General features: G+C 36.2%; 1 long non-coding RNA gene across 1 annotated transcript in view; it reads left to right on the top strand.

The window, feature by feature from the left end:
* The window catches only part of LOC102145082 (uncharacterized), a 69292-nt gene that overhangs the window by 3609 nt on the left and 42030 nt on the right, over positions 1–23653 (top strand). Inside the window, exon 2 of the long non-coding RNA XR_278643.5 lies at positions 10648–10739. This is a non-coding gene — a long non-coding RNA (uncharacterized lncRNA). The remainder of the gene's footprint in view (positions 1–10647; positions 10740–23653) is intronic.

Raw genomic sequence — 23653 nt, 5'->3', positions numbered from 1 at the left:
GTTTTTAAAGCTACAGCTCATTTACAAGATTGTGTTTTACAAGATTTGTTTTTACTAATGATGTAAGTTTCACCCTTATTCTGAGATTTTCTTAACATATAAGCTAGCAGTAAATTTGCTTGGTGTAGAGATAGGCACTTGCATCATTAAAAGGAAAGCCTTTTAATGTTAATAGACTTAACAGGAAAGATCAGCTTTAACTCTACCTGTAAGTAAAATATTGTGACCTGTGGTCATGAGTTTTTAATTGATACAGCCTATCGTAACTTTTCACAGATGTCCTATTGGAACAGCACTTTAACATACATTCTGACAACTTCACAGTTAAGTAGGTTTGGTTCAGGATCTGTAAAGGAGAGAGTGAAGGGGTAAAGAGTTCTTGTTTAGTGAACTTGTTTAGTGGAAAGTTGGATTTGATTTTCACCATGGGGAGTCACAATGAAAATTGCTACTGAAATATTCCTTTATTGTAGCATTTCAGACCTAGTTGAAAGCAGATGAATCATACAGGGAAACTTTAGTTCACATGTGGTCTGAAGGGATAGACTGCAAGGGACAATACCATAATTTGTATTAGTGGATGTTGTAAGGGGCTTTGATTATAGCCTGTTAATAATTTTATGGTGATCTACTATGCAGTCAAGATTTACATAATTATATCACATTAAAATGATGATGAAAAATAACTGTATCAGAAAACTTTCTGCTTAACAAACACAATATTTAAATATGAGATCATTCTCTAAATATATTCAAAAGGTTTAGGCTACAGAGGCCAAAGGAATATGCCTACTTGAGCGTCATCATAGTGGTTTATATGTTTAGCAGTATTGGTTATTATGAAATAAGAATGGAATGGGAAAATTCTTTAAATAAAAAAATTAATAATTAATCAAAAGCCTCATTTCAAAAATATTTTAGAGCTTTGTGGGAAGACCCTTTTCCAGACAATTATTTTGTGTTTCTTAGTTTTCCAGTTTTTAATTAGGTAAGATAAACACTTAAATGCAACTGTTTTGTGCTTAATTTTTCAATGGTTAAACCTTCAAGTGGCTGGTTCAATAGGAATGATGACTTTGGACATTGAGGAAAGAAGTCCATGTGGGCGTGCACCTGCAGCTCCACATGTGTGTGTATTTACATATGTGTGTGCCTGCGTATTGTGTAGCATTCATTTAAAAATAGAAACATTCTGGAGAAATCAATTTTTTGTGTGTGGAAAATCCTAAGAGTGGGGAGTACAAGGTATTTGGAAATCTTTCAGGAAACAAACCTGTTTAATCAAAGATCAAGCAGCTTCAAGCTAAAAGAATAGTGAGATTCAATCTGTTCTAATTTTTAGATCTCCTATCATCAACCGAGATTTTAAAAAATGAATTAAATAAGAATATAAGGGAGGTAATTATATCAATCTACTTTACTTTGGTGCAAAAAGCAATAAAATAACCTTGCCAAGTTGATACGTTGGTTTGTAAAATTCTATTTGCCTTTATTAACCAGTGCTTAAGGCTAATTTCTCAGGCAAGATCATAATTTTATCCATTCCTCATGCTGTGCTTTCATCAGGGGCTACATTGAGAGGCTAAGAAATGTTATACTTAAGAAGGCTATAAGGAGGCTGCTGTTTTGATTGTTTTTGATGTGCCTTAATTGTCACCCCCAAAAAGTATATTTTAAAAACCTTTGTCATTACTGAACAAAAGGGATTTAAATTCTACCATAAAGAGCTTTCTTCAATGTCAAACATCTGTTCTAAAACTTATCATAGCAATATACTCGCTGAACTGCATGAACAAATTTGATTAGCATCAACTTCTGGGAATGGTTTCTAGCTGATTGACCTGGGGACCTTATCTTTAAATATTGGCATTGTATGGATTAGCCAAAATCCAGGAGAATGTCAGATATTAAGGCACATAATTGCAGGTTAATTGGAAGATAAGGATACTTTAATCTAATGTGAACAGGGGGAAATATTGATGGTATTAACTTATTAGCTTGGCTGAGGGAAATAATCTTATTATCGTAAAGAGGACTGAGGTAGCGCTGTCTTTTTTGTAAATGATTCTTTACTGAGAAGTTTCTGTAATAAACACTTTGAATCTGACTGTAAATTTTTTTTTGTAGGTTGTTTCTTTTTTTTTTCTGGTGCTCCCAGCCATATAGTAATGACCTATATAAATTAAGGAGGTCTCAGAAAAATCAGAATTTCTTAGGTTTCAGGGAAATACAAATAGTGGTGCTTATGTAATGTAATAACCCCCTTTTTTGTCCATACTCAAGGAACATAGCATATATTACAATTTATGAGTCATACTTTGGGCATATTCATGTATTTGTTGGCTTTCAAATGCCGAAAAGAGTCTGGTTTAGGGAAATGGTAAGAGACGTGGAGACAAAACAAACTTTTGAAATCTGGAGGAGATGTTCAGTATTTTAAAGTTTATGCTACTTTCTTGATGCTTTAGTTTTAGACACTCTTCAAAACGCCACTTTTCAAAGCTCATATTGATATAAAGTTATTGGAGTAGGGTAGTGGAAAGTAAAGAGAAAATTCACTTTTTTTCTAAGCACCTAATAAATGTTAGTCACTTTTTGACTTTGAGGGGGTGAGATGGGTGTTGTTAAACATCTTTTCAGACCATGGAAGTGGGTGTGAGGAAGTCAAATAACTGTTCAAGGGCACGCAACTGTGAAGGGGAGAGTGGCCTGTTTCTCAGGGTTTCTCATATTGGGAATTTATGTGTGAGATAAAAGTTATGTGCCCAAGACACAGTCATCTCCAAATTCCTTTCTCTATCAGCTCATTCTCATCTCCTTCTTCACCCTTGGTAGCTTTCTCTATTGGGATATGAGTGAGAAAACAAAAGAAGTGTTGTTAGCAGTGGTGACCTAGTAAGTCTCATGGTAATAGCTTCAAGCAAAGGAAGCAATTCTTTCTCACTTTCTACAGATTTTCCGGATGATTATGGCTCTGATGTGGATTAGTGATGTAAACTTAGACAACTATAGTAACTTCCTTAAATCTCATTTCCTATGAAATGTGTATGTGCATGTGTGTAGGGGGAACGTGGGCAATGAGAGTTATTGCCATTAGTGAAGAATGCTAGGAATTTCAAGGATGGGATCTGTATTAAAACCAACCAACCAACTAACTCCCTAGGTGATTCTGAGGCATCAGTAGTTTTGTATATCAATTTGGAAGGATGGTTTCCTAGTTTATCTCCAATAATGCTAAAATCATAATTCTGGTTTTCAAAATTTGGGTAATGAAACTATTTCTACTGGGTTAATCACATCAGTTCTTCCGCTGATCTCAGACCCATGGCGATACCCCGCTGTTAAGAGGTGGAAGGAGTTACAATGGGAATAGTCTGGATTTATGATACTTCAAAATCTGAAATTTTTGTAGCAAAACCATTTTTAAAATGCTGAAAACGTAATGTGTTTCAACTGTGTCACATATATGCTTTTCTGATATGTCTCCACCATTTTTAAGCACTTTCTTATTCTACAACACAAGATATTTCACACTCATTTTGTAATTGCTCACCTTTGGAATCAGCCATTTTCCCAAGGAGAACCTCTTCCTTAAGTGGAAGATGATACTTAGAAACCAAGATCTGGGTGTGGAGTATGCTCATTGGTACTGATTGCTGCTGTGTATGTCTCAGTGAACAGAGCTAGGAAATATATGTATGTATACACATGCACACATGCACACATACATACACAAACACATATCCACCTATACACCTCTCTATATGTGTATCCACCCACACATATCTATATCTATGTCAACATCAATCTACATGTGTAATAGATCAATTGATCAATAAATGGATAGAATATATGTCGATTGATAGAGAAATAAATACAGATGTGTGTTGGTGGGTATATATGCATATATATGTATATGGCTGAGTCTTTATACATGCATATATTGAATAGACTTGCATATTGTGTGTATGTATATACACATGCATATTAATACATGCACATACATACATATATATAAGTGTAATAATGAATTCATTCTGATAACTCCAATTCCAATCCATTTCCACAGGGCTCATTCTAGTCTTCCTGCTTTCCAAATCTGTAAATTTCTTTTGGACAATGGGAAATCTGTTTCTCATTATACCCAGTATATTTACTTATTTTACTAGATTACACAGAAAGTAATTTCAAAATTGCTTACTCTTACCTTTGTGGGGGAAAAGAAAACTACAATCAGAGTTCATTTGTTTACAATTCTTTTTATCTTTAGCTCGAGGGTATTTAATCCAAATGCCATTGCAAAAATAATGTGTTAGTCCACTCCCACCTGTTCACTGTAGTTATGCTGTTCAACTGAAATCAAGTTTGGTTCATTTAGTTCTATTTATATTTTATTTTAGGGAATTTCTCCCATTCTTTTTGATGATTTTTAATGAGATACTTTTCACATGGTTCCAAAATTAGAACTATTTCATTAAGCATATTCAGAGAGGGGCCTGTCAACTTTCTCATTTTTTTTCCATGCCAATACTGCTCATTTCCATCTGCCCGTGGAAGTACATCATATCAGTAGTTTTTAACTTGCTGTTCCTTTTGCATATTATCTTATTTCATTTTTTTCTTGCATTACTTTTTTGTTGGTTTTTAAATTTGCTTATCATAATATTATAAGATAAAATAATACAGCTATTACTCATTCTTTGATAGAGTTATATAGAGTATTCCATGGAAATGCTGCAATTATTTATTCAGCTACTACCCTATGTATAGCATTCACATTGTTTATAAATATTTTCAAATTACGAACAATATTCAATAAGTAGTTTGTGTATATGTGTTTATATATACATGCAGAGGTGTATCTATCTTTTGGCTAAATTTCCAGAAGTGGCATTGCTGGATCAGAGATAGCAAGTTTTGATAGCAATTGCCATATTCCTCTTCATAATGGATATTGATATCTCCACCAGAAAATTTTAAGAGTGTCTGTTTTCCCCCACAGCATGTCTAATGGAACGTGGTGTTATACTTTTTAATTTTTATTCCTCTGATAAGTGAAAAATGGTGTCTCTGTATGATTTTAATTGCTTTCTCTTATGAGTGTGATTGACTATCTTTCCATATACTTAAAGGCTATTTTAATATATTTTTTAAAAATTGTCTCTTTATATTTTTGCTTATTTGTCTATTCAGTTTTTTAATTTTTCCTCAATTTTTAAAATTTATATTTCTAGTAGGAGTATATAGAAATTTTCATTAACCACATTAGAGTCAGAATTTTTATTGTTAAGCTAATTTTTCTCAGTCTAGAGAGTGTGCTTTTGACTTATATTTTTCTAGTTACTTATAAAGTGTGTTGGCTTTCTGTTTCTTTTGTTGTTGTTATTTAGGGAAGTGTCTATTCAGGTCTTTTGCATTTTTTATTTGATTGCCTTTCTCTTAACGATTCTAATGAATTTATAATGAATTAGAATTCTTTAAATGTTCTGGATTCTACTCATTTGATTGTTACTGTGCCACAAATGTTTTTTCCAAGTCTTTTTACTGGCATACACTGATGACCCAGAGGTTCTGTTTTCTTATGGTTGAAAATGTCATTTTCCCTTTTATTTAGCACTTTTGACATCTTGCTTAAGAAATCTTTCTCTAACCTGAGGACAGAAATATATTCTCCTTTATTGTCCTCTAAAATTTATATAGTTTTGCCTTCAAAAGTTAACGTTTAATTCACCTGGTGTTGACTTTCAGCTATCTGATCATATGGGGATCAAATTTCTTTTTTTCAATATGGATAACCAATTGTCTCAATGCCATTTATTCAAAAGTCTGTATGTCCCCCCACTTACCTGCAATACTAACTGAACCATAAATGAAATGATTACTTCTCTATTTCATTTTAAGATTTTCTACTCTGTTAAATTGATATGTCCCTGAATAAGTAGTACATTGTTTAAAGAGTACAATCTTAGTCTGAGATTGGATATCTGCTAAGACCACTTCCTCTAGCAAGTCTTTTTCTTCAGGAGGAATGTACTATTTTTGTTCCTTTACTCTTCCCCATAAACTTTAGATCAGTTTTTAAGTATCTCCAAGTCTTTTTCTCTTGCGTTCTCTCTCGGTGTTCTCTCTTTCACACACACACCCCTCCCCCCCGTTGGCATTTTGATTGGGATTAAATTGAATCCATAGATCAATTTGGAGAGAATCGACATCTTCACAATATTGAGTGTTGTGATCTCAGAACACCATGTCTCTCTTCATTTTTATACCTTCTTTCAATAAAGTTTATATTTTTCTCCATAGGGAGCTTAAATTTGCTTGTATATTCATTCTTAAGTAATTTACATTGTTATGCTACTATAAATACTGTTTTGTAAATTTCATTTTTAATTCTTTACAACTTGTGTACAGAAAAATATTTAGTATTTAGGAAATGTACTATAGACAATTTTAAATGCTAATCAATCGTACATTGATTACTTTGAGACTTATATGCTAGCAATCACTACCTGTGAATGTTGGGATTCAATCAGGCTGGTGGGAAAAATATTAGAGATAGTTATAGAAATAGACACAAATCTTCTTGGAAGGCCAAGAACTTTGCATAGCTTTGGTAGTTAAATGTATAGGGCATATGACGAAGAAAATAATGTGCTAGAGACATTTTCTTCTTGCTAATCAGACCTTTAAAATGCACTTGCAATAACACTTAAAATAATTCATATAGCTTTTAGTTTATGAAAGCTAAAAACGTAAACAATACTTGTGAATGTAATGGCTAGGGACTCAAAACTAATTTTAGTTGCTAAAAATACAAGGGTCTTTTTTTTTTTTTTTTTTTTTTTTTTTAAGATTTATCCAAGTTTGAGTCCCAAATACAAATTTTCTAATAGAAAATATTTTATGAAAACCTTTTTCTTTTATTATATTCAGCTACCCCAGACATAAAGAGGTTAGTGACATTTTTAAATATACCAGGCGAAAGGAGTATATTTGGTATTACAACTATACATTACATAGCTACAGGAGAAACACAGCAGTTGATACTGAAAGATTACTGTTCTTGCAACATAATGTCAAATTTATATAACTTGCCAAAATTTTTAAAAATATAATTGCTATTTTAAACAAATATTTCAAATAAATTTTATGTTTAATGTTGTATCCCAAAATTCATTCTGTGACAATTTTATCTGGCTTTGACTGAATACTTACGTTAATATTTGGCAACTTAGCATTAGGAGAAAATGAGCTTTGGAAAATGCACTCTTGGGTGCCCAGGAAACCTCTTGCCCCTGCAGGCTTGAAAGTGCCTGCTCCCATTGCCTGGCTTCTCCCAACTCCCAGTGCCTGCTCCAGTGCAAAGCAAAGTTGTGGCCAAGCCTGGGTGCTGTCACAACCCAGCTGGGTGCATGCTCAGAGTGGCACTGACACGCCAGCCCCCTGCCTCCTCAGCACCCTCCAGATTTTGGGCACAGATGAGCACAGGAGGAAGTCCAAGGTGGGGCTGAGGGTGGCTTGGAGCGCGCCTGCAGTTGCCCTTTAGCACAAAGAGCCTGGGTCCCATGGACAACATGTCAATGGCAGCAGGAGGCAGACAGGCTTCTGAGTGGAAAGGGGCAGGTCGGGGGTGAAACCCCACCATCAAGCCAGGGATGGTCTGAAGCCTGGGGCTAGGCTGTCGTCTGGGTAGAGTCTGCAGCCTGGAGTGATGACTTATGTTACCTTTTCTGGGCAGGCCCATGGCCACCCATGGACCAGTCAGCATGCACTTCCTCTCTGCTGAGCCCATAAAAAGCCCCAGACCCAGTCAGACTCACACAGACGTGGGGACTACTAGCTGCAGAAAGGTGCTACCCACTCCTAGTCTCCTCTTCACTGAGAGCCGAACACTAATCAGGACGACCTGCCTGCAGAAAGAAGCTACCCACTTCAGTCTCCGGGAGCTATTCTGTCACTCAGTAGAGCTCCTGTCTGCCTTGCTCATCCTCCAGTTGTACCTCGTTCTTCCTGGATGTGGGACAAGAACTCGGTGCCAGCCGAATGGTTGGACTGAAGGAGCTGTAACGCAAACAGGGCTAAACACCTTCTCAACCCTTACACCATTACAGGCAAAGAGAAGGAGAAAAGAGCTGTGGCCCTTCAGGGAGCCCAGACCTAAGGACTCCCTGAGCCAAGGCTGTGACATCCTCTTTGGGGCTCTGCAGTTAATGGTATCTCCAAGCTTCTGGGCACCACAGTGTTCCCCTCCTCTAGACAAGAGTATCCACAGCAGAAGCTACTTGCGATGCATCTTATCCAGCCACAGGCTTGCATGGAACCAGCACCTGTGCTGGCCCTTGGAGCTGCCTAACCCAGTGCAATAGCTGGCGTACCTGGCTGTGCACAGTGGCTAGACCTTGTGCTCACTCGCTCACACACCCCTTGCTGTTCCATGCCTGGATTGTGCTTGGCAGGCATGGGATCTGGGCAGATAGCACAAGGCAAGCACAGCCTGCCAGGCTGGGTGGGTGTAATGAGCCCAGCAGGCCCAAACAAAACTCAGGCTAAGGCCTCACCAGCCACTAAGGGTTCCAGCTGGAAAAGCAACACCCTAAGGTCCTGAGACAATAGTATCATTCAGTTCTAGAGGTTTTTAACTTCCACTGTGATATCTTTTTAACCTATGAAGTACTGAGAAATATGCTTGTTAATTTCCAAATGTTTGGTGTGGATTTGGTTGGATTTTGTTTCATTAGTAACATTGTCTTATGTGTTTCAACTTTCTTGTGTATAGTCAAATAAATATGTTAAGCCTTTCTTTATGTCTGTATTTGTGATCAGTTTATAAATGTTTTACATGTGCTTGGAAGGAATAGTTACTTGCTACTGGAGTGATGAAAAATTCTTTATACATGTATTAAATCAAATTTGGTTTGTTCGAATCTTCTATATTTATATCTGATTTTTTTGTGATCTACTTTATCTGCTAATTACTGAGAAATGTATGTTAAAAATATATTACTCTGATGGTAGATTTATCAGATTCTCTCTACAGTTCTGTCAAATTTTGCATTACTATTTTTCTTTTTGTTACTCCATTCATAAAGTTTAAATTGTTATATATTTCTGCTAAATTCAACTTTTATCATTTATACTGCTTTTGCCTTAAAAGCTATTTTGTTTGACTAGCATAGTTACAAAAGCTTTCTCTGGATTATTATATGCCTTCTGTATTTTTTGATGCTTTCATATTAAACATTTATATCTGTATATTTTAGATTTATTTTTGGTAAATAATATATAGCTTTTTATTATTTTAGTCCAGTTTGAAAATTAATGAATTTAACTAAATTAAATGTCATCACATTTTATAGTAATTATAATAGTTTTCATTCATTTGGGTTTTCTATTGCATTTCTCTTTTTTTTTTCTTTGTGCCTTCGTTTGGATTATTTTTTACTATCCCACTTTTCTTTTGGATTATTTTTTATTATTCCACTTTTTCAACCCTTCAGCTTTAGGGAACTGATTTATGAAATCCATTTTCTACAATTTTAGAATGCACAAGTTAAAATTTACCCATTTCCCAGATAATGCAGGAACCTTAAAACACTTTATCTATATTTATCATTTCCCAGTTTATTATCAGCATTACAATTCTGTCTACATGTATTTTTTTAATCTAAGAAAATTTTATTTTTTAAAAAATCAATGTTTATTTGGATTTACCCACATATTTACCACATATTTTTAGTCATTTTTTTTTCTCACTGTAATGGCTGATGTGATTAATAATGATTATCAAGGGAAAAATAGGTTGGTTGTAACACAACAGGGGCATAATGAGTGTTTCTGCAACCCAGGGGATACCCTGTGGCTACTCACAATACCATCCCATCAAGTGACAAAAGTTATCAAAACGGCGATGGCCCAATACAGGCAAGACTACCAAGGGCTCCGACTCAGGAGAAATAAAAGTTTGTGTTACCTCAGTAGGTAAAGAATCACGTTCAACTACAGTCCTTAAAGAGGAAAAATGAAATGGGAAATGAGTAATGGAAGAAGGAATAAAAAATTTTAGTGTCATAATAATTGCAAGTCCAAATGCATTTTTCCTTGCTTTGCTAGATATATTTGTGAGCATGTGTGTTGTGAGCAGATTAGTCAATTTTTAAAAATTATCAACCTTTCCTCCCATAATGTTTTATAGAAGTGCTTTTAGAAACTAAACTATAAATTTGTAAGATAAAGGATTCAAAGATGGAATAATTACTAAACTGGAAAAGGCAAACATATTCCCCAAGGTGGACCCAGCAACTTGGGACTTGGGACCTCTGCTTTTTTAGAATAGGGTTAAAGGGATTTCTATGATACAAGATCTAGTTTTATCACATAGACAGCATGTTGCTTTCCACTATCATTTGGAAGTTAAATAAAGGTAAAAATTTGAGCGTGGTTTCTGAGTAGCTAAAAGGTTAGCACTTAGCATCCATTCCCAACTTTTTAATGGTTTGTCTCCACATGGTGATGGGTAAAAGCAGTTCGATTTATTTCCTATTATCTTTTACATTGAAAATGTAGCACTTCATGGTCTCAGATCTATATGTGTGGGATGTCTCCTATAACACTTTTCATCTGAGACACGTTTTGTTTCCTATTCTTCAGGAACCAAAAGGACATGGAAACTGAAGCTCACGATATCCCAGGGTTAATAATCCCTCAGAGTAAAGGTTGGCTCCTGAGCTCTGCCTACCTCTGTGAGTTCATATTGTACTTACTTGTGGCCTCTAAGGATTCTCACCAGCTTCAATGCATTTAAAAGCTAATCAGTATGTTTAGATGAATGAATATCAGAAGGAGAGTAAATCAGGGTGTTTGGCTTGACGTGCTGCAGTGCGGATATGAGTCATGGCAACTTTCTTAGTCTTTATATTTTTCAAAGATCTTTTCATTTTTTTAGGGGACACAAATATGGATTACATGTATGGCTTTAGTGGTTCTTTCCATTTTCCCTTGTGCTTGCTTTGCAATGAGTTAGCTTAGCAGAGCTGACACATGAGAGCAAGACGACAGGGTCTGAATAAAATGTAAATGACCCTCTCTTACAAAGTTTTCCCAAGAAGGAAGTGCCTATTTTTACAGAGTTGATTGGATATTTCTTGCCATACTCCCTATCTCCAACTTCCTAATAAATATGCAAAAGTTAAGAGACAGGACCTTGCTTCATGGTGCTTCTTAGACCAGACAATTTATGGAATAACGGGCTTTGGGGAGAAAACATTTACTGATGACTCTTGGCTTATACATTTTTTGCTGTAAACTATGCCTATACCGTTTCTGGTTACTGTTGCGCACTCATGGACTTTGCAGGTACTTTTATCTTTTACTATCTTTCATGATACTTAGCACTCTCAGCATTTTGATATCTCTCCGTTATCATCGGGCATCTATTATTTCTGATGAGAAGTTTGCTGCCGGACTAAATAACTTTTTTGTATGGGTTACTCATCTTTTCTATTAGCTTCTAAAATAATTTCTTTTACGTAGTCTCATAGTTTAACTTAGCTGTATCTAAATTTATTTTTGTTTGCATTCCTATTTTTGTATATGCTGTCCTTGATACCTTCAGTCCACTTTTGATCTTAGGATACTTGAAAAGTTCAGATGTCTTCAAATATTTATTCTGCACCATTTCCTCTATTCTCTTCTTTAGGAACTATCACGTGATAAAAGGTAGGTCTGCACAGCCCATAGTCTATTTTCCATTGCTTCATTATATCCCCTACTCTCACTTTTTTTTTTTTTTAAATCTTGCATGCTATATTCCAGGTCAATCCCTCTTTTATGTCACTGACTTATTCTTCAACTTTGTCCAGTACCAAGTAAACTACATTTTCTTGAGTGTTTGAATTTCAAAGACTGTGTATGTCCTTTCCAAGATTTCTAATTGGATTTGTTTCATATCTTCTTGGTCTTGTTTCATTTCTGCCTATTTTTCTTCCATTAGTGCTTGCTTTTCTTTAATAGAACTTATTCTTCATTTTTATTTGGGCACTAAATACATTTATATTAAAGATTTGTCAGACTGTTTCATCTCGTTAATTTCTCCCTGAGAAAATGTGTGTTCCATCTGCGGATTTTCTTGTCTGTCTTTCTCAGCATTACATTGGGCTCTTTATTAAGCAGATCCTGGGTAAAGAATCTAAGTTCAGGTAGTTTATTTGGAAGGAAACAAAAGCACCAGTAGGAGAATGGAGAGGGGAAACAAGGAAGGAAAGCGGCCAGTAAAAGATGGATCACCAAGCCAGTTACTCTTGTGTGTAACTAGAGGTGAAACTCACAAGGAAAACTCTGGGAGCCTCTGTAGAGCAGATCTCTCAGACTTATCCCACCCAAGGGTCAAGGGAATCTTTATACACCAATTTCCTTTAGTCAGTGTGAGGCTGCTTCCAAAGGGCATTAATTCTCCATCACTTTTAGCATGCCAGACCAGTGGACAAAGCATGCTTCAGTGGCTATAGGAAAACAAAGACAAAGAAAGGCAGTTGTTAGAAGTCAAACCAATGTCATGCACTGAAGTGGTGAGTGCAAGGAGATAAGGGCAATATTTGTTACAGCATTAGCTGCTTCCATGTTTTGGCTGGTTTGTTATAGGAATTTCACTTGTTTCTTTTTTCTCTCCTTTTATGTATGATTTAGATGTTTTAGCATAGTGTTTATCCAGCCTTAAGGTCCCGAATCCCAAACCAAGAGCATACAGTGACCTTCCCGGGCTGCTGTCCCTTGACAGTGCTGGGGATAATATTGATCCAGTCAGTGCACGGCTAGGTTACTTTGACCACTTCTTTGTTGCAAGAATATGTCCATATTTGACTCCCAGCCTACAACTTGTTAAAAGCCATAGCCTTTGGCAATATTTAGCAACTTGTTTTCAGTCTTATTTTGTAATCTAGAAAGCATTGGTTTAAGCAGTCTTGTTTACCAGGTAGCAGAATGTTACCCGTGTTCACTGTCAACCTGCTTCTTAACTTGGAGGACAGCAAAATTGTGGGTTCAGACTCTCTTTCACTACTTTGCATTTATTTTAATTTTCACTTTTTATTTCTTTTGTGTGTGTGTGTGTGTTTTAGCTTGGCTATGTTTTTTGGTCTTCTATTTTTATATTTTACCTATCATTGATGTGTTTGTGCAGAGGAGGTATTACAAATTGTGATTTTACTGTGCCATATTGTCTGAAAATTTTTTACCTTTTTATTTTAAATAGAAAAATATAATTAATTTTTTCCATATGTGATGTTTTGGGGGGAGAGAAAGATCTGCCTTTTTGTAACCGTTTACAAACATGAAGTTGCACTAAGAGATTCTCAGTGTGAATTTTTAAAATGTCATTTAGAGAAAACTGTATCTGTAATCTTTCTGTGGTCTAAATATGTCATCTTAAAACTAAATCAAAGCTCTTGATTCAGTGTTAACTAAGATGTTCTAAAAATAACTTGTCCAATTTTCGAGATATAATAGATCACTTAGAAATTACCCCCAGAGAGTAACTGAGATTATTAAAAAGTTGAGAAATGAAATATCCAAAGATAGAGAATTAAGAACTGCAGCGAATAACTCTAAGGACTTTACCATTTCCACAAGTATGCCAACAGCTGTAGTAAAAACAAAGGAAAACTACCCCACTTCGTAGAATGTCTGCTTTCCCATTTCAGTTCACCTTGTGGCTACTTACTACCAGTAGCCAAAATAAAAGAGAGACAAGCTAGCTTGCTGGGGCTTTCACAGAAACTTACCTCTCCAAACAATCAAAAGCCCCTGACTTATTTCTCAAAGAGGTATGCAATGAGGCTTATCAGCTGTGGATGCATTCCCAGATCTGACTTTTGATGTAGAACTTGACCATTCTGCTATACAAATTTATTGAATATTGGGGTAGCACCAGGGAGAAGTAAGGGTGGAAAGGCTCATTTAGCTATTTGGGAGAATAAAATGCCAATAAATCACCATGGTATAGCCTAGTAGTTGCTTACAATCCCCTGGGGTTTTCTGGGTAAATAGCCAAGAGAGGGCAGAAAAGTGAACTTGGTTTTTTCTCTGCCTCAAAGTGCTCAGATAAGAGGCTGGAGGCATTGGGAGGACATAGGGAGCCTTCATCTTCTCTGCTAGCATTCTCTATCCTGTGTCTTGGGCCACTCTGGCAGCCTATCACTCACGTCAGAGTATTTTGTCCCTTCCACTTTAACTTTGTAAGTTTTTATAGATCATTTTTTATTATTTTACAGAAAACCAGAGGCCCTACTTGCATAGTAGACCCAATGAAATAGCTACATTTTAATTAAATTTACGCTGCTTTTATTACACCAGTGGGTAGCCTTCACTGCTACCCAAAGAAACCCCAGAGCCATCAGATGTACTTCACATGTAATTAATCTCTAATGCTCGATTTTGTAAGATATGTAATAATGCTGCCTGGGTAGAAATGAGAGCTTCAGAGAAGAGTCATATTAAAGATGAAGAGAGAAGCTTTAGGAAGAATTGGTTTTCAAGAGAGCAACAAAGTGTGAACTTTATTAAAAGGAAAAGAAATAATGGGAACAGCTTGCATTAAGTAAAAATGCTTCACATCTTCAATTTTTCAGTTTCTTTTATTTTGCCCCAGACAAATGTTTCAGGGTTTGTTTTTATAATGCATACCATGTGTAATGTTACATTTATAGCCTCATAGATTTAATATTTGGGCAAGGGCAAGATTTGTTGTATTCAGGAATTGAAAAGTAAAAAAGAAGAGATAAAGAAAACCCCCACTGTAACTAAACCTTTTAGAATTTAAATCCTTTCCTTGAATATGTTTTAGGATATTATTTTCAAATCGAGAATTTTTAATTATCAAACTCACCAATGACATATTAAAATGCTACCCAAATCACTCATGCTGCACTTTGCATTTTTCACTATGCCTAAAAATGCATGATCTCACTTGACCCTCACACACATTGGGAGGAAGAGAAACACTGTTGCCCTGCGTTTTACAAAGTATGAAATGAAGAGCTAAACAGTCAAGTCGTTTATCAGTAGTCACCCAGGTAGCTAATGTAATCTGTGACTTCTGATTTATAATCTAATGGCTTTTTCACTCCACCATCCTGATCCTATTACCACTTCTGGACCTTTTCAAAACTTCATGTATATCTCCATATAAACCTCATCTGATATTAAAAACATTCTAATGATTGCTGATTAAGCTTTGGAGAAAAATTTATCTAGAAGAGATCATTCCACTACTCTCTTAAAAATTCTTGGTTACCACCATGTAGCTCTTGTGACACAAGATCGTTTTATGATACCCCCTTTTCTGGCTTCACCCTTCTCTTGGATTCTCCGCATTAGATAACAGTATCTCCATCTACTCTGCAGGACATGTTAGAAACTTTAGCAGTATTCTTGACTCTTTTCCCTCATTCATCATATGTAATTACCAAGTTTCTTACTCCACCTTCAAAATGCCTTGGATCACCAATATCCCCCATTCTGTTCATTCCCACTGTCACTCCTCAGATTTAAACCCCTACGTCTTTTCTGAAATCTACCCATTATTGGAAAACTTTGATTCAATCATGAGTCTTCTCCACTCAAAAAACTGTTTCCTTCCTTCTGCTTGCAATAGAATGTCCAAGCATGTGAACGTATTAACCATGTCTTTCCACACTGGAACTCAGTATTCTCTTCCTTTTATTCTACCCTGTACTCACAGCAGACAACTCACCAACTCCTTGTGTGCGTTGCGTATGTCCAACCTCTGTGCCCTTGCTTGTGGGCAGCTTCTGTCTATTTACATGGCCAGATCCCTCTGCAAATGTCCTAATCGTTCGCTCAGTTGAAATGATATTTTCCCTGATTCCCCCTCGCCCTCCAAAGAATCTCTCGGCTTCTCTGTTTTTCATCATATTAAATGTTATTTTATTATACCACTTTCATATTGTGTCTTCTTCATTCTATATCTGATATTTGGAGAGCAGACTCACATGAGCTATGTGAGAAGGGTGAGGTCCCTGCAAATTAACAAAAATTTTTTCAAATTGAATGTAACTGGGATGAAAGACTCACAGTCTGTCCTACGAACTAGTAACACTTAGACTTTTTTTCCTATCTTTTAAAAAATATTTTCCAAGCCACCAGGACAGAGAGTGAGAAAACATGATTTAAGTAAAAAAGGCAAGAGGAATAATACTACTTAGCACCAGTTCTAATTATGTTTAGCATAGCTTAGCTACTAGAGCCTCCTTTATATGGTCACTAAAGTGGACACAAGCAGAGAAACAAAAGGTTAACCTGCCTGGAAGAATCCATGCGGTTTGGTGGACCTTTCAAAACTCTGCCGGCTCTACAAATATTTTAAGGACAAGTGTGTGCGTGTGTGTGGGAGGCGGGTGTGTGTGTGTGTGTGTTTTAGTACATGTATGTATTTCATGTTCTTGAGGTTAGTCCAGCTACACTACATTTTTTAACTGGCAGTCTCAAATATAGATATTCACTCCAACACTTAACACTACTTGCATGCACAGCTACTGCTGTGGTGACCAACTCTGAGAGGGATCCAACTGAGCTTCCTCCAGAAGCTATCCCAGATACTGTCCTGTGGTCGGAAAACATGCTCTGTATAATTCTAATTCTTTGAAATTATTGAAGACGCCAGGCGTGGTGGCTCACACCTGTAATCCCAACATTGTGGGAGGCTGAGGTGGTGGATCACCTGAGGTCAGGAGTTTGAGACCAGCCTGGCCAACATGGTGAAACCCCGTCTCTGCTAAAAATACAAAAATTAGCCAAGCGTGGTGGTGCAGGCCTGTAGTCCCAGCTACTCAGGAGGCTGAGGCAGGAGAATTGCTTGAACACAGGAGGTGGAGGTTGCAGTGAGCTGAGATTGCACCACTGCACTCCATCCTGGGAGACAAAGCAAGACTCCATCTCAAACAAAAAAAAAAAAAAAAGAAAGAAAGAAAAGAAAAAGAAATTATTGAAGGCCTGTTTTATGGCCCAGCATATGGTCAGTTTTGCAGTTTTGGTAGATAATCCATGTGCACTTGAAAATAATATATATTTTGCCATTCTTCAGGAACAGGTCCTATGTATATCAATAAGGTAAATTTTGTTTGTTTTGTTGTTTCATATGGATTCTTTGCTTATTTTATCAAATACTGATCACGTTCTAGTGTGACTGCAGATTTTTCTATTTCTTCCTTTTAATTATATGTATTTTGAAACTATGTTATTAGATACATAAACATTCAGAATTGCTTTCTAGTCCTTAATAGACTGACATTTTAATTATTGCAGAATATTCCTTTTTTAATTTTAGTGAAGTCTCTTGTCTATGGTCTACTTAGCCTTCACCAGCTTCTTTTATTTAGTGTTTTCATGGTATTTCTGTTTTTGACTTTCTATTTTTATCCTTATATTTAAGGTGCGTCTCTTGCATATATATATATATATATATTTAGTTGTTTCTTTTAATCCACTTCAGCAATTATTCACCAGTTACACTGAAAACAATTAGTGATATTTTATCTATCATATTAGTTTTCTGTGTGCCTCACTTTATGTATAAATTTGTATTTTTTTGACAATTTTTTCAGGCAGTGCCAGAGCTTTACAATACCTTAGCTTCTGTTCTTTTTGGTGTCAGTCTTTTAATTCTAAATACATTTTAAATCCCATAAGGCATCATGATGGTTTTGTACAGCCATTATGCCACATATTTACACTTTCTGATGGTTTTTATTTCTTCCTGCACTTTTGGATTTCAAGTTAGGATCATTTTCTTTTGACCTAAAGTACTCTATTTAGTATTTACTTAAAAGTGGCCACACTAGTATCAAAATATCTCTGTATTTCCTTTTTTACCTAGGAATATCTTTTTGCTTTATGTTTGGAGTTTATTATTATCAGATAGGAAATTCTAAATTTAAAGATTTTTGTTTTCCAGTAATTTTTAGAAACCATTCTGTTGTCTTGGGGAAGTTTTCACCATGTCTGTTGAGAAATCGACTGTGAGTCTTACTATTGCTCTTTGGAAAGGAACGTGCTTCCCCCTCACCCCTTTAACTGCTTTTAAGTCTTTGTCTTTGCTTTTCATCAGTTCTACTAAGATATTGATAGGAATGTTTTTCTATGCATTTTATCCTTCTTGGAGTAATATCACTTCTTTAATCTTTAGCTTTAATGGAACGGTACTTAATGGAATTAGCTTAATGTCTTTTGTTAATTTTGAGAAATACTTAGCCATTATCTCTTCAAAAATTGCTTCTGCCCATTCCCTTTCTCCTACCATTCTAGGACTATGATTTCATATATTTTAGACCTTTTTTGAATGTCCCAATAGTCTCTATTGTCATTTTCTGAACCTTCTCTTTTTTTGTGATTTATGCTTCAATTACTAGTTTATACTCTTCTACTTTGCCCAATTGGATATTAAACTCGAATACTATGTTTTTAGTTCCAGTCATTGCATTTTTCACTTTCAAAATGCTAAGTTCTTTTTATATATTTTATTTGTCTGGTGAAATTCATTATCAGTTCATGCATTTTCTTGGACATATTCATCAATGTTAGTTTAAATTGGTGCCTTGGTCAGCTGTGGACCTCTTTCTATTGTCTAGTTTTCCTTTGAGTCATCTTCCTTTTATATCGAATAATATTTGTTAAATGCCAGACTTTCACAAATTAGAAATTATAGGCAATGGTAGGTTGTGGTCTCTTTTCACCAAAGGTTCACCTTTTTTCCTGGTAAGCTACTAAAGGAGAGGTTACCTTTAACCTCTAAATAAAATGAGGAACCAATTTGATTTCAGACTGAGTTTCACAGCTCATTACATTATTCCTAACCCTATTCCTAACCTCAACTCCTAGGGTAGAGACTCCAGGGTATCCAAATGAGAGCCCAGGATGTTTACATGGGCCTTTTGTTTGTTTGTTAGGTCCTGAATTCACATTTTTGTCATTAAAGCACTATGAACTACCAGAAGCTCTGTTCAGTTTTTCATCTGCCTCTTATATCACAAAGCTTAGGAACTGGCAAATTATTCAAAAGAAAAAGGAATGTGGAGTGTCAGGCTTGCATCTCTATACCTGTTCTTCTCTCCAGAACCTTAGTCTCTTAAATCCTAGTTATCTCAGAAGACCTCAACTCTAATTTTTGTCTCCTTAGTCCTATGAGATCACCAAAAGTTTGCTTATATTTCTTCCCCTAGCAGCTACGGTTTCCTGCTTCTGAGCCCTTTGCCTGCCCTGCTTAAGAAATTGGCATATGTCTCAAGGAGAGAAATAGCAAGTAGCATGTTGGGGTCACCTCCGAGAATTTCTCCCTCTGCAGGATTTTGGTACCTCAAAGTTATGAAGTTCGCAGAAACTCTCTGATGACTACAAGCAGATGTTTTTCATATTTTACCCACACTTTGTAGTTACTAGCCAGAGTAGAACTACATTAACTTTAGCAATCACAGATTTTTGTGTTGTTTCTTTCTACTACAAAATGAGGTTTTCTCTAGTAAGAAAGCCTATGATGTTGGAAGAAAAAATATAAGCATGTTGAATGATTTTGTAAAACAAGTTTATGGAGTACCACATTAGTGTCCCAGTGCAGTACTGGACTCTAAAGATATATAGAGTAACAGCACTACCTTTGTCCTTAAAGACTTCCCAGTCCATTTGAGTGGTAAACAAATAAACATATGATGTGTATAGTGTGTTAAATGCTATCATAGACATGTGAATAAGATTCTCCAATGAGCAGAGGAAAAGGAGATCTATATAGTGAGGCAGTCGAGAAGGGAAACAAAACAAATCCTGCCATTATGGCACTTTCTGATTTTCTCCATTTAAAAGGTCTCTACTGCTATACAGGATCAAAGGGCACATCTCCCCAGGTATCACAGAGGTAGGTCAAAGTACTTTTAGCTCTTTATTGTCCACTACATATTAGTTACGAAAACACTGTAGAAAAGAATTGAATGTAACCTATATATCAGCTGGGACCTTCTTGCCCTTTGGATTTCAGGGTATAATTGGCCCAGACTCTAGACAATTCCACAGCCTATGATAGCTGCTAATTTTTGAAATTTACAATCTCAGCATCCCCAGGACTTCTGCCTCCTACAACCTTGTACTATCTTTAGTTTTACTCTAAGTATGATGCATCAGTTTGGAATCTTTATGCTTTAAGGGATAAAAATTCCAACTCAAACTCAATAAAGGGATTAAACATTAAAGGAGCTTTACTGACTTACCTAACTGGAAAATGAAATTGTCGGGTAAGGATTGGTTAACTCAAGGTCACATCATTGTTATCTCTGAGTTCTACTGTTCACACCGTAAGCTTCATCTAAGGTTGGCTCCCTTGTGGCCATAGGATGCAACCAAGGCTGCATTTTTCTTCATTCAAGTCTATATGAGAGAAGGTTTTCCTCTCAAATTTCCAGCAAAATTTCTAAATTGGATCTTTGTACAGGTAAAGTTATACCCACCACTGAAACTACGGCTGTGGACAGGAAAACAACATATTAGGTGGGTGGGGCTATCTTTCCTCAAGTGCAAGAACTGCGATTGAAGGAGCAGACCTCCATATGAAAATCTGGGTATCATCAAGAAAGGAGAGCAAGACATAAATGCTTTGTACATAACCAAGAATATCCACTACATCCACCTAGACATAAAAGTCGCTTCCCGTTGGAGTTCCTTCCAAACAATCTACCTGCACACAGAGCTCTAATGAAAATTGTAGGTTTTGTCAAAGTTTATCTAAGCAACACAGAGGTATTGGTGTAATACGCATATTACAATGCATATCTTATAACAAAATTCCATCTCAGTTATGATTGCCTCCTTATGCCAGTATTTTTATCAACCCTCCCTTATCTAGTATTGTATCACGCAAACTTCCTAAAGAAAATACCTAGGTCTTCTGACTCCTTTTTCTTTGTGGGAAGCCTCTATACTAGGTAGCAAAGAACTTAAGGTGAGGGGTAGGGAGTGTGCAGAAACTTCTACCTTAACACTTATTTATACACCTCTCAAAGGTAATGGTGTCCTTGAAAGGAGTTAGTGGAGAATAAATATGTCTCCATCTTATTACATTATAAGGTACCTCTTTTTTAAAAGTGCATATTTACACACAGTAACTTATGATATAGTTTGGATTTGTGTCCCTGCACAAATCTCATGTCAAACTGGAGAAGGGGCCTTCTGGGGGGTGATTGGATCATGGGGGTGGATTTTCCCATTGCTGTTCTCATGATAGTGAATTCTTTCTCATGAGATCTGATGGTTTCAAAGTATGTGGCACTTCTCCCTTTGCTCTCTGTCCTGCCACCATGTGAAGAAGCTTCTTGCTTCCCCTTTACCTTCTGCCATGATTGTAAGTTTCCTGAGGCCTCCCAGTCATGCTTCCTGTACAGCTTGTGGAACTGTGAGTCAATTAAACCTCTTTTCTTCATAAATAAACCAGTCTCAGGTAGTTCTTTATAGCAAGTGAAAATGGGCTAATACAACTTGTATGCAAATATATAGCATTCCTCATAACTAAGAAGTGAAAACATTCCAAATGTTTATCTACTGGTAAAAGAAAAAACAAAATGTGATATATCAGTGCAATGGAATACTACTTGGCAATAAACAGAAACAACTACTGTTATGTGCTGCAATGTGAATGAACCTCAAAGACATCAAGCTAAGTGAAAGAAACCAGATGAAAAACTCCATATGCTTTATTATTCTATTTATCCTAAATGCCCAGAAAAACAAAGCAATCCTCATGGAGACAGAATGCAAATTATTGGTTGCCTTGGTCTAGGATGGGAATAGGGATAGATGGCAAGTGGATATGCGGGATCTTTTGGAGGTGATAAAATGTTCTAAAAATTGGGTTAAAATGATAGTTGCACAATTCCATAAACTTACTAAAATTATTCCATTCTTAAGATGGGTACATAATGATGCATTGACAAGGATTTTAGGAAAAAAAATAGTAGATATGAACATGCTTTGGTAACTGAAAAGTGTGTGAAGTGAACATATGTCACTTACAGGTGAAAACATTACTAGCCAGACTGTGAGCCATTTTCTCTTTTCCCTGACTCAGTGGTCATGGGAATAAGTATAACATCAGTGCTTCCATCAGCCTGGGTGTCTTTGTGACTACAATGAGCAGAGCCACCATACCGACCTGCACTGAACATGTGATGTGGTCATGAAACAAACTGTTGTTGGATAAAGTCATTGGAGAAAACAATACAAATGAAAAAAATATACACGCACAATTCATGTGAGAGGTATTCATGACGTGACAGTGCTTTTCATGATAACCCAGATTTGTTTGTATCTCCAAACAGCCTAATGTTGAACATGGACTGGCTTTAGAGTACTCATCTTACGTCACCAAATAATGAAGGCTTTGGCAATTTTATGGATAGAAAAAAAAAAGAATATTTGGCGTCATATATACCACACAACCATGATATGAGAGAGTACATTTCACCTGCTTCCTTGATTTTTCCAACCTCATAGTCTTGTCACAATGAGAGAGAGAAAGCCAAGAGATATTTCGAGCTTCTAAAAATAATTAAAATCTCAAACAAGGTGCAAATGCAAGGTGTCCGTGTTTTATTCTAAAGTCAAAATTATGGATGCTACTTATTATTTAATGACTAATGCTTTGATACCCTCATTGCATAGCTGCAATTGAAAATATTAACACATTGCGATATTTATATTGGAGGCAAGCATTTTGGTTTTTATATTTTGTATTTAATTCATACAGCATTCTTTTCACTTATGGCTCCCTCTCTCCCCTGGCAAGGATAAACTCATGCACTGAACTTAGATCAGCTGTCAGAATCTGTGAGCTCTGAAAGGACCTTAAATTTGGCAGAATACCTTCCCCCTCACAAGAAATCTTCCAAATGAACAAGCTGGAGTCTGGGCTTTCCACTCCTCACAACCCAAATTTTTCGAGTCTGTAAACTCCTTCCTTCTCCATTCAGCTCTCAAGGGGAATTGCACTGATAAGGTTTCTGTTCATCAAAAGAATGGAATGGCAGTGGCTCTGCTATTCCCAGGACACCTCTGGCTGGAAAAGGGCGGCTTCTCCCCTGAGAAGCTATTATAAAGAACAGCTCTCCAGCTCCCATCAGGAATATATCACTCCACTTCAGTTATTGTTCCTGTGGATTCCTTTTCCTCCTCTCCCTCCACCCCCTGCACCCTCAAGCAGTTTTTAAAACCCATTACCTAGGGAGTTTCAAATTTTATCTAACCTATTGATTCCAAAAGATGGCCGTGCTCAATGGGTATGCAATACAGTATACAACCTGGAGCCCAGAAAAAGGTAACTCGCTGATGAAAGAAGGACAGAACATTAAACCACAATCTGGAATTTTTAGGGAAAGGAAAGAAATATTTTTTAAGTGTTCTGACTTGGGACGAGAAAATGAAGAACCTTTGCAAAGCATAAAACATTATGCAGATATAAGATAGTGTTTTTATTAATAATTTTTAAATATAATCTCAATTAGTTCACGGCTACATCTCATGCATATATTTCATCCAAATATCTATTCTAGATTTTAAGATGCTCTGTTGCTGGCTTATATCTATAATCAGAGGATATTTGCAAAGGAAG

Source organism: Macaca fascicularis, chromosome 7 (assembly GCF_037993035.2).
Source record: "Macaca fascicularis isolate 582-1 chromosome 7, T2T-MFA8v1.1".
Classification (NCBI taxonomy): Eukaryota; Metazoa; Chordata; class Mammalia; order Primates; family Cercopithecidae; genus Macaca; species Macaca fascicularis.
Note: the sequence above shows the minus strand (reverse complement) of the source record. Positions and strands in the feature narration are given on the sequence as shown.